General features: G+C 42.9%; 1 long non-coding RNA gene across 2 annotated transcripts in view; it reads left to right on the top strand.

Annotated features, from left to right (window-relative positions):
- Positions 1-653: 653 nt before the first annotated feature.
- Positions 654-9,359, top strand: part of LOC105495322 (uncharacterized) — a 59,969-nt gene continuing 51,263 nt past the window's right edge. For both annotated transcript variants that reach the window (XR_011608818.1, XR_011608819.1), the window contains exons 1-4: positions 654-1,170; positions 1,785-2,156; positions 4,907-4,974; positions 7,037-7,168. This is a non-coding gene — a long non-coding RNA (uncharacterized lncRNA). The remainder of the gene's footprint in view (positions 1,171-1,784; positions 2,157-4,906; positions 4,975-7,036; positions 7,169-9,359) is intronic.

Genomic DNA, 9,359 nt, shown 5'->3' with positions numbered 1-9,359 from the left:
TCTAATCCTTCAAGATAGTACATAAGATGCAGATGCCATGTTGGTCATGCAAATTTGGAAAATTCTCCATATTATCATCTTAGAAACAAAAAATAACTTCAGTACGTCAAAGGCACTGACAAGTCCTGCAGCTGGGAAACTTCTTTCACTGTGAACGAGACAGCTTTTCCAAATATCTTTGATGATGAGACACTTCTAGATGAGATACTTATCTACTTCCCATGAAACTAGTCTTTCATGAATAATACTTTGGAACATCCAACTTTTTCGTTTCATAGATAAAGAACTTGAGAACTAGAGACAAAAGAAACTTGTTTACAGTTATACAGTGCCATCGCCTGAATTTTAATTGTCCGATAGCAAAGACTACAGTCATCTACTGTGGGCCTCCTGGCTGAATGAAGAATGCCTCATTCACACAGCCAACTCTGCCCTTATGTGACTTTAAGATCTTCAGAGAGTCTTGCCTCCTGCCGGGTTTCCATTTCTCTGCTTGGAAAGTCAAGAGCCTGGGCTAGTTCATTGTTGTGAACTACATGTTTGTGTCTCTGACAAAGCAAATATGTGGAACCCCTCATCCCCAATGGGATGGTTTTGGAGGTGGGGCCTCTGGGAGGTAATTAAGTTTAAAAGAGGTAAGGGGGGTGAAGGTACCATGATAGGATTAGCATCTGATATGGTTTGGCTGTGTTTCCACCCAAATCTCATCTTGAATTGTAGCTCCCATAATTCCCATATGTTATGGGAGGTACTCAGTTGGAGATTATTGAATCATGGAAGCAGTTCCCTTGTACTGTTCTCATGGTAGTGAATAAGTCTCACGAGATCTGATGGTTTTATAAGGGGAAACCGCTTTCACTTAGCTCTCATTCTCTTCTTTTGTCTGCCACCATGTAAGACATGCCTTTCACTTTCCACCATGATTGTGAGGCCTCTCCAGCCACGTGAAACCGTGAGTCCATTAAACCTCCTTCTTTTGTAAATTGCTCAGTCTTGGGTACGTCTTTATCAGCAGCACGAAAACAGGCTAATACAGTACCCTTATAAGAAGAGAAAGGGGCCAGAACTCTCCCTCCATCATGTGAAGATACAGCAAGAAGTCAACTATTCACGAGTCCCTTCCCTGAACCTAACCATGCTGGCACCATGATTTTGGAAATCCTGATTCCGGTATTATGAGATATAAATTTGTATTGTGGTTGTTGTTGTTTTGCTTCCTTTATTTATTTATCTGGTTACATATACATCAGGAAAATTCGTGTTGTTTAAATCACCTAGTCTATGGTACTTTGTTGTGGCAGCTCAGGCTGACTAAGACAGTCATTTCTAAGATCCCTTATGGCATGAAGATTCTGTGACTATTGATCTCCCCTGTATGTGCCTAAAAGGTGTAATTCATCCTTAGATGAAAATCTGTATCTAAAGGACCAAATTATTATTTTGGTCAATGATGTATTACTCTTCCCTTGTCCATTTCTTGTCTTAGCCCTGTCAGCAAATTCAATGCTGATGAGTTAATGTATGTGAAAGTGCTTTGTAAACAGTCAGGCCTTGTCCAAATAAAAGGACTGATTTTTATGTTATTAGGTTGAGAGCATTGCAGCCAAGCTGAAGGTGAAGTGTACCCACTCTCCTGTTGGCATGGGTGTATGATATCTGGGTATGTGCATGATGAGTGTAGTGAACATGTCCATGTGCCCATGTGTGTTTCAGTTTAATTGAAAATTTAAGAAGGAGCTGAGCTTTTTTTTTTTTTTTTTTTTTTTTTTTTTTTTTTTTTTTAGATGGAGTCTCACTCTGTCGCCCAGATTGGAGTGCAGTGGCACGATCTTGGCTCACTGCAAGTTCTGCCTCCTGGGTTCATGCCATTCTCCTGCCTCAGCCTCCCGAGTAGCTGGGACTACAGATGCCCGCCACCATATTCGGCTAATTTTTTGTATTTTTAGTAGAGACGGGGTTTCACTGTGTTAGCCAGGATGGTCTCAATCTCCTGACCTCGTGATCCACCTGCCTCGGCCTCCCAAATTGCTGGGATTACAGGCGTGAGCCACCGCACCCAGCCACAGCTGAGCAATATTTTTACAAACATGTGTTCTTGGAGTAGACTGATCAAAGCCACAACCAGACTGTAATACTTAACACCTGTGTGGGCTTGGGTGAGTAATTTATCCTCTCTGTGACTTTGTCTCTTCTTCTGAGAAATGAATATAATATTAATTCTTAATTTCCTGGGTTCATGGGAGGATGAAATGATGTCATGCACATGAAGTCCACAGCCACATATGTTGGCTATGTAGATGCATATCTATTGAATGTGCATTTTATGTATGAAGCACGTATAAATGTCATGTGCCTATGTTGTCTTTCCTTTTATATTTTGCAAATTGCTTTATTCCCCATTGTTTAGCTTATGTTCCCAGAGGAAGCCATCAGAAACAAGAATAGAAGATGGCATATTGAAAGCATAGCATTGAGCACTTGGGCTTTGGAAGACACTTGAAGAGTTATCTTTCCCAGACTTCCAAGGGCTGCATTCCCTCATCAACATCTCAGGATCATACATTTGTGACCACTGCTTAGGGCTTTAAAGCATGATTCACAATGGCCAGCATTGTGAATTTCAGCCAATAACCCAAAAGAACAGCTTTGCCTTAAGTAGGATTAAACCTTCCTCCCTGCTAGGGAAAAATTAAGAATGTGAGGAAACAGTTGCATTTCAGGCCACTCTAACCTTTCTGTCTCAAGCTCTGTCCTTGGCATGCTACAGATGAGTTTGCTAGAGAAGAGAAACATTTGAGTCCATTATTTTAAAAGCAGCAGAAAATAGACTCTGGAAAAAAAATTGTGCATTGGCCACAGGAACTTAATGGCCCATTTTGATCTCTGCCTCCTGCCTGGCTGAGGGTGTCAGGAGCCATGCTCTCTGCTTGCAAAAAAATGTCATAATGAAGTGTTCAAGTAATGGAGAGTTAATGGAACTGGGAGCCTGAGTTATAACAAAAGAGCCTTAAAAGAGAGGTGGGGTATAATTTATTAACGGCAATATATGGAGCAGGGAGCCTGCAACATTTATGAGAAAAGAACATGGGACCTTTTAGAAGATCCAGGGTTTCTGCTCTTCATGGGATGAGGAGACACTCAGTGGAATGATCCAGGCACCTCTCTTTTCTCTGTTAATGCCCCAAGCCTTCTTCCTCAGGGAAGACTGTGGCACTTCTGCTAAGTATTGAGGATCAAAGGTGCCTGCTCTGCTTCTCCCTGGGATGGAGAAATTTCTTTATGATAAGGATGTTGACATCTCCATCAATGGAGCATAGTTCTAGTAACTTCCAGGGCTTGTGGACATTTCTCTCGTAATCTGGTGCATTAGTCGGGACTCTGTTGGCTGTAAGATGTAGAAACACAAGTTTCACTGACCTAAGACTGACAAAAATGGTATGTGAGTTTTATTTCGGATTCCCCACGAAGCAGAGCCTGAGACAAGGAGGTAAGTGTAATTTATGTGGGAGCTGATCCCAGGAGATCATGGCAAAGGAGTGGAAAATGAGGCAGGAAAGAGAAGAAAGTCAAGAAAGGGCATCATTATCAAGCCAGTCGTAGTGAGGGAAACTGGAGCGTTACTCCCTGGGAATTGCTGGCTGACAGCGAGTTATCTCAGTTGAGGGCCAAGGGAACTGGGGAAGTTATTTATTCAATTCCTGCAATAATTAGTTGAGGGCTGTTGCTGTCTTTTTTGCTTTTTAACTGTTACGTAGTTTTTGTGTACATTTATGTGGTACCTGTGATATTTTGTTACATGCATGATTGTGTCATGATCAGGTCAGGGTATTTAGGGCATCCATCATCACCTTGTGTATTTGTCATTTCTATGCACTAAGAACACTTCAAGCCCTCTTTTCTAGCTATTTTGAAATATACAATACGCTGTTGTTAACTGTAGTCACCTTACTCTGCTATCAAACATTAGCACTTATTCTTTCTATCTAAGTATGTGTTTGTTCCCATTAACCAACCTCTCTTTATCCCTTACCCCTATGGACACACCCTTCCCAGCCTCTGGTATCTGTCATTCTATGCTCTACCTCCATGAGTTTCCACTGTTTTGGCTCCCACATGTGAATGGGAACATGCAATATGTGTCTTTCTATGCTTAGCTTTTTAAGTCTCTGTTGCATCTGGCTTTTCTTTTACATGATGACAAGAATATTTCTAGTCCAGGGGCTGCAGAAGGGACCCTCAGACAAAATTACAGGCATTAGTACAGCCACAGAGTTCCTAAAGGACTTTCAGCATGTAAACTGACTGCCAAAGAGACAGTAGATCAATCACAGCATGTAGCAAGGAGAGGTAGGTATTAATTGCCTTAACTGATTGAAAGTTCAAGTTTGGGCTGGCTTCAGGCATAGCTGGATCCAGGGGCTAAAGAAGCAATAGCAGGACTTGGTCTGTAACACTTTATCATTGGTTCTTTCCTAGGCTTTGGCTCTGTTCTCAGGAAGGGCTGCCCTTGTGATGGTGTGTTGACTGCCAGTAGCTCCCAGCTTATATCCAATTCAGCAACCCCAGTGAAAACAGAATATTGCCACACCTCAAACAATTTCAGTAGAAGACCTGGGATTTGTTCTTATTGGTTAGTTAATAGTAAGGCATTTAACAATTAACTTAATCTGTCTGGGCTCCACAAGTCTTCAGCTGTACAAGGACACTGCAACACTACCTTCAGCTGGAATCATTTGGTTGAAGGTGAACCCCATTCTACCTTCTTCAAGGATCTTTCCATATTTCATGGCACATTTGTGCAAGCATTATTTCAAATGTTATCCTTTGACTAGTTTGGTTCTTCTGTCTGTATATGATCAACCTAAATAATGCTCCCATTCCTTACTCAGCTTTTTCTTTGGCACAGATGCCCTTCCACAGGGACCTCTATGCTCGAACTCAGATGTGGCCCTCTTGGATGAAACTGTCACATTGGTAAGAACTGTTTTGATAACAAGTGGCAGAAAATTTGATTAAAGTTGTGTTAATATACATATGCATTTACCTACCTGTATATATACATATGTATATGTACATATGTATGCTAACATAACTTCTACTAAAATTGTTTGAGGTGGGGAAATATTCTGTTTTCACTGGGGTTGCTGAATTGGATGTAAACTGGGAACTACAGGCAGTTGATGCACCATCATAAGGGCAGTCCTGCCTAAGAGTAGAGCCAAAGTTGAGGAAAGAAGAACCAATGATAAAGCACTACAGACCAAGGCCTGCAAATGCTTCTTTAGTACTTGGATCCAACTATGCCTGAAGTTAGTCTAAACTTGAACTTTCAACCAGTTAAGGCAATTAATACCTACCCCTCCTTGGTACATATGCACTTACTTACCCTATGTGCATATGTGTGTGTGTGTGTGTGCACGAATAAGGGTTTGTGCGTGTGTATTACCTACCATAAAGTTACAGCTATCCATACAGATAGGTAAGTGCATATGTATATAAATAAATACACACACACACACACACACACTGTAATATATACACATACTCCTAAATACCTATATAAATTTACCTACATGCATATGTTCACATAACTTAAAAACCCAGGGACTAGCTTGTTTTCTGTTTCCAGGTCTCATACAGGGGTGGTCCATCCACCTACTCTGCCTTCCCTTGGTTTTATCTGTTCCCCGACAGGCTGTCTCCTTTTGCTGGCAAGATCCTAGGTAGTTCCAGCCTCAGAGTCTCTCATTTGCATTCATAGAAAAGGGGAGAGTTTCTGTTGCCAAAAGGTCACACAAGAGTGCCAAAATTCAGTTTCACTTGCTCCAATTGGTCTGATTTGGAACGCTTTTTCATCCCTGCACCAATCACTAGTCTTGGGAGAATCTGACGCTCTCATTGACCAGCCTTGGACTACATATCATCTTCTGACTTCAAGGTGCAGTTAGTTTGACCAGAATCATGTAGACCAAAAATAGGGAAGAGCTGTTGCTAGAAATAGGAAGACCAATATCCTCCTCACTTCTCTGCAGCATTGACTTTTCACTTATTTTTTCCTGCAGAGAATCCTCCCTAAATCACTGTCCAGCACACATTCACACCGTAAAACACATCATCTCTGGTCCACTGTCTTCTGTTACAATGCCTGTCATGATACATAACAGGGGTCTCTCCATCCTTCCCCACTGCTGACTCTCACATTAGTCTGTGAGTTCTTTGAGGATACATATGCTCTCACTGTTTTTAACATGCCCAGCATATATTGCACAGAGCCTAGCATGTATTGGCTATATGAGAAGCCTTTGAGAAACAAAGGAGGAGAGAAACAAAGAATAAAGGACTCAATATTAAGTCCTATACTCCCTTCCAAGCTGACAGTTTGGAACTGGATATTGTACTGGTGCCAAGCAACATATTCATCTTGCACTTTCAACTCAGTATGTTCCAAACTGAACTTACCATCTTATTTTCCAGACCTTACCTAGCTCACCACATTCCCCACCTTGCTGTCATGGACTTCATGACGTATTTGTATCTTGGCAAGTTACCAGAGGTCTAACCTGGTGGTCCTAGACCTCGTGTTTCAGAAAGTCCATGAACTTTTAAAAATCATATAACATTTTTAAATGCATATGTTCCTGTGAATTTACTTGAGGAACTGGGTCCATGGACTTCATCAGACTGACAAAAGAGTGAGTCCTGTTTCTGTTTCTGAACTATTATGGATGGAATTGTGTCCCTGAAAAATTCCTAGGTCAGCGTCCTAATCCTCCAGCACCTCGGAATGTGACCTTATTTGGGAATCAAGTTAAAATGAGATCATGAGGAAGGGCCTGAATCCAGTATGACCCGTGTCATTATAAGAAGGAGAAATTTTGAGATGGACACACACGTAGGACAACATCATGGGAAGATGAAGGCAGAGATTGGGGCAATACTTCTATTAGGTTGTTGGAGAAGTTATCACAGTTTTTCTTTTGAAAGTAATGGCAGACATCACAATTATTTTCATTACTTTTGCACCAACTTAATATAGCTAAGGAATGCAAAAGATTGCCCGCAAATGACCAGAAGCGAGAGGGGAGGCATGGAACAGATCTTCTCTCACAGCCTCAGAAGGAACCAGCCCTAGTGACACCTCGATCTTGGACTTCTAGACTCCAGACTGGTGAGACAACATATTTCTGTTGTGTAAGCCACCCAGTTTGTGGTAATTTGTTGTGGCAGACCAGTAAATGAATACAGGATCTCTACAAAATACACTCACCTTTCAGGCAGGCCAAGAGGATTGTTTAATCTCAGAGCTTCAAGCCCGGAACTTACTTACACACCAAAAAAGGGGCACAGAAGTGGGAGGGAGGGAGGGGCCACTATCCCAAAGTCCCGGAGCCTCATCTCCACACATTCATGAGAGTCAGGCATAGGCTTTTATCTCATGCCCAGGTTCAGGGGTCCCTCATCCTGGGCCTGCACCCCCAGAGAAAGTGAGGCCCAGGAACTTGTGAGTTTGTTGTTGCTTGTGTTACCGAATATCCATAAAATGCAAAATGGCACCATGACCTAATGAAGTATTAACCCTGCCTCATCACTGCGCATCAACCATGAAAGCAGGCTCTTCATGGCCAGGGCTGTTTCAAGAAGATTTAGGAATATATTTGAGGCTTCTGAAGGATGGTTGAAGTTAGGGTGTCTGCAAATGGACCTCCAAGAACCCAGGACAGGGGACATGGACCAGAAGCACCCCCTGATCTGCCAGGGGTCTCCGACATGCTGTTCTTCCCTCCAACCCCTTTTAAGGGCATGCTATTCTTCCCTCCCACCATTCTAACGTTGGAAGGAATAAAAACTCAGAGTCAAAAATTTGAGTTTACATTATAGCTTTACTCATGAGACATGAGACAAATGACTTAGTCCTTCTGAGCCTCAGTTTCCTCCTCTGTAAAATGGAAATAATTATTGTAGATGCTTCACAGAGTTGTGAAAACATAATGGGATTCTATCTATGTATGTATGTATGTATCTCTCTCTCTCTCTCTATCTATCTATCTATCTATCTGGAATGAGAATGCACCTGGATCACAGTAGACACTTGTTAACCCGAAGCTACTTTATTTTTATTGTTGCTTTTCTTATTGTGATTTTTTTCTGACATTAAAAGGCAATGTTTACTTTCAGAGCTCCAAGCGCAGAACTCACACACCAAAAAAGGGGCACGGAGGTGGGAGGGAGGATAGGGGTAAAACAAATGGTTGTCAGCCTGATCCCATTGATCTCTTCAGTCTTCAGAAAGGGGGAAAGTAGGAGTAGGTAATTCAAATAATCACCATTTATTGCCTGCTCTGGGTTAAGCATGTCATATGTCTCATCTCAGTATTTCTAGCAACAGCCCTCTATTGGCCTTATTGAGGAAACAGAGGGTCAGAGAAGGTAAAAACCTTGCTTGTGTTTCACAGTTGCTGGGAAGTGACAAATCCAGGATTTGAGCCTTGTTCACAGGACATCAAATGCCATGTTTTTTCCATGACACCACACCCAGATCCCCTGTTTCCGATGCACCTTAGTCTTGTATCTGGGGGTGAAAGGTCAGGGGTCCTGGTGCCCTAATGCAGTTCTTGGTCTGTTTTTCCCATAAGGTCTTTTGATCCCCTTGTGTGTCCATCCAGTCCCAGCTCCAGTTGCTGGGAGGTCAGCATCCCCCCACTACCTGCAGACTCCAGAGGCCAGGAGCTGTGTGGGCTGTGCCTGTAAAGCAGTTTGATGATGTGCTAAGTGTCACTGCTTAATGAGCTGCAGGACCAAACACTCAAGGTAGGGGCCAGGGAGGCCGGCACAGCCCCCAGACACATGCTCCTGCCCAAGTTCAGTCGTAAACGTCACAACCAAGGGTGGGTCTGGAGCCACAGGCTCCGAGATCCCCAACTTCCGTTGCCCCATTGGTCTTGGACTAATCCACTCTCCACTCAACAGCTCACCCTGATTTCCTCCTCCACCGTCCCACCCCCTAACCCATCCTCAGGGCCGTCACCATGGGAGGTCTCCTCTCACAACAGGGCAAAGCAATTAAGGCCAGACGGGGCGAATTAAACCAGAAAGAATGAGTTTCCTCCAGCGCCAGGGAAATATTTGGGGCCTTACTTCCGAGGAGGAACTGGTAGGAGAGATGGACGGCAGTTGAGTGGGGAAGATGAAGACTGATGGAACAGTATCAAGGAGCAGGAAAGAGAAAAGAGATGTGCATATCCAAGAAGTGCATGACTTCCTCAGGGCTGCCTCTGGACAAAGACTAAAGTGGAAAGAGCAAAGAAAGGGAGAATGGCAGAACCCACCATTGGTTCATTCACTTAATAGGTCAAACGTTG

This window comes from Macaca nemestrina, chromosome 10, assembly GCF_043159975.1.
Source record: "Macaca nemestrina isolate mMacNem1 chromosome 10, mMacNem.hap1, whole genome shotgun sequence".
NCBI classification, from domain to species: domain Eukaryota; kingdom Metazoa; phylum Chordata; class Mammalia; order Primates; family Cercopithecidae; genus Macaca; species Macaca nemestrina.
Note: the sequence above shows the minus strand (reverse complement) of the source record. Positions and strands in the feature narration are given on the sequence as shown.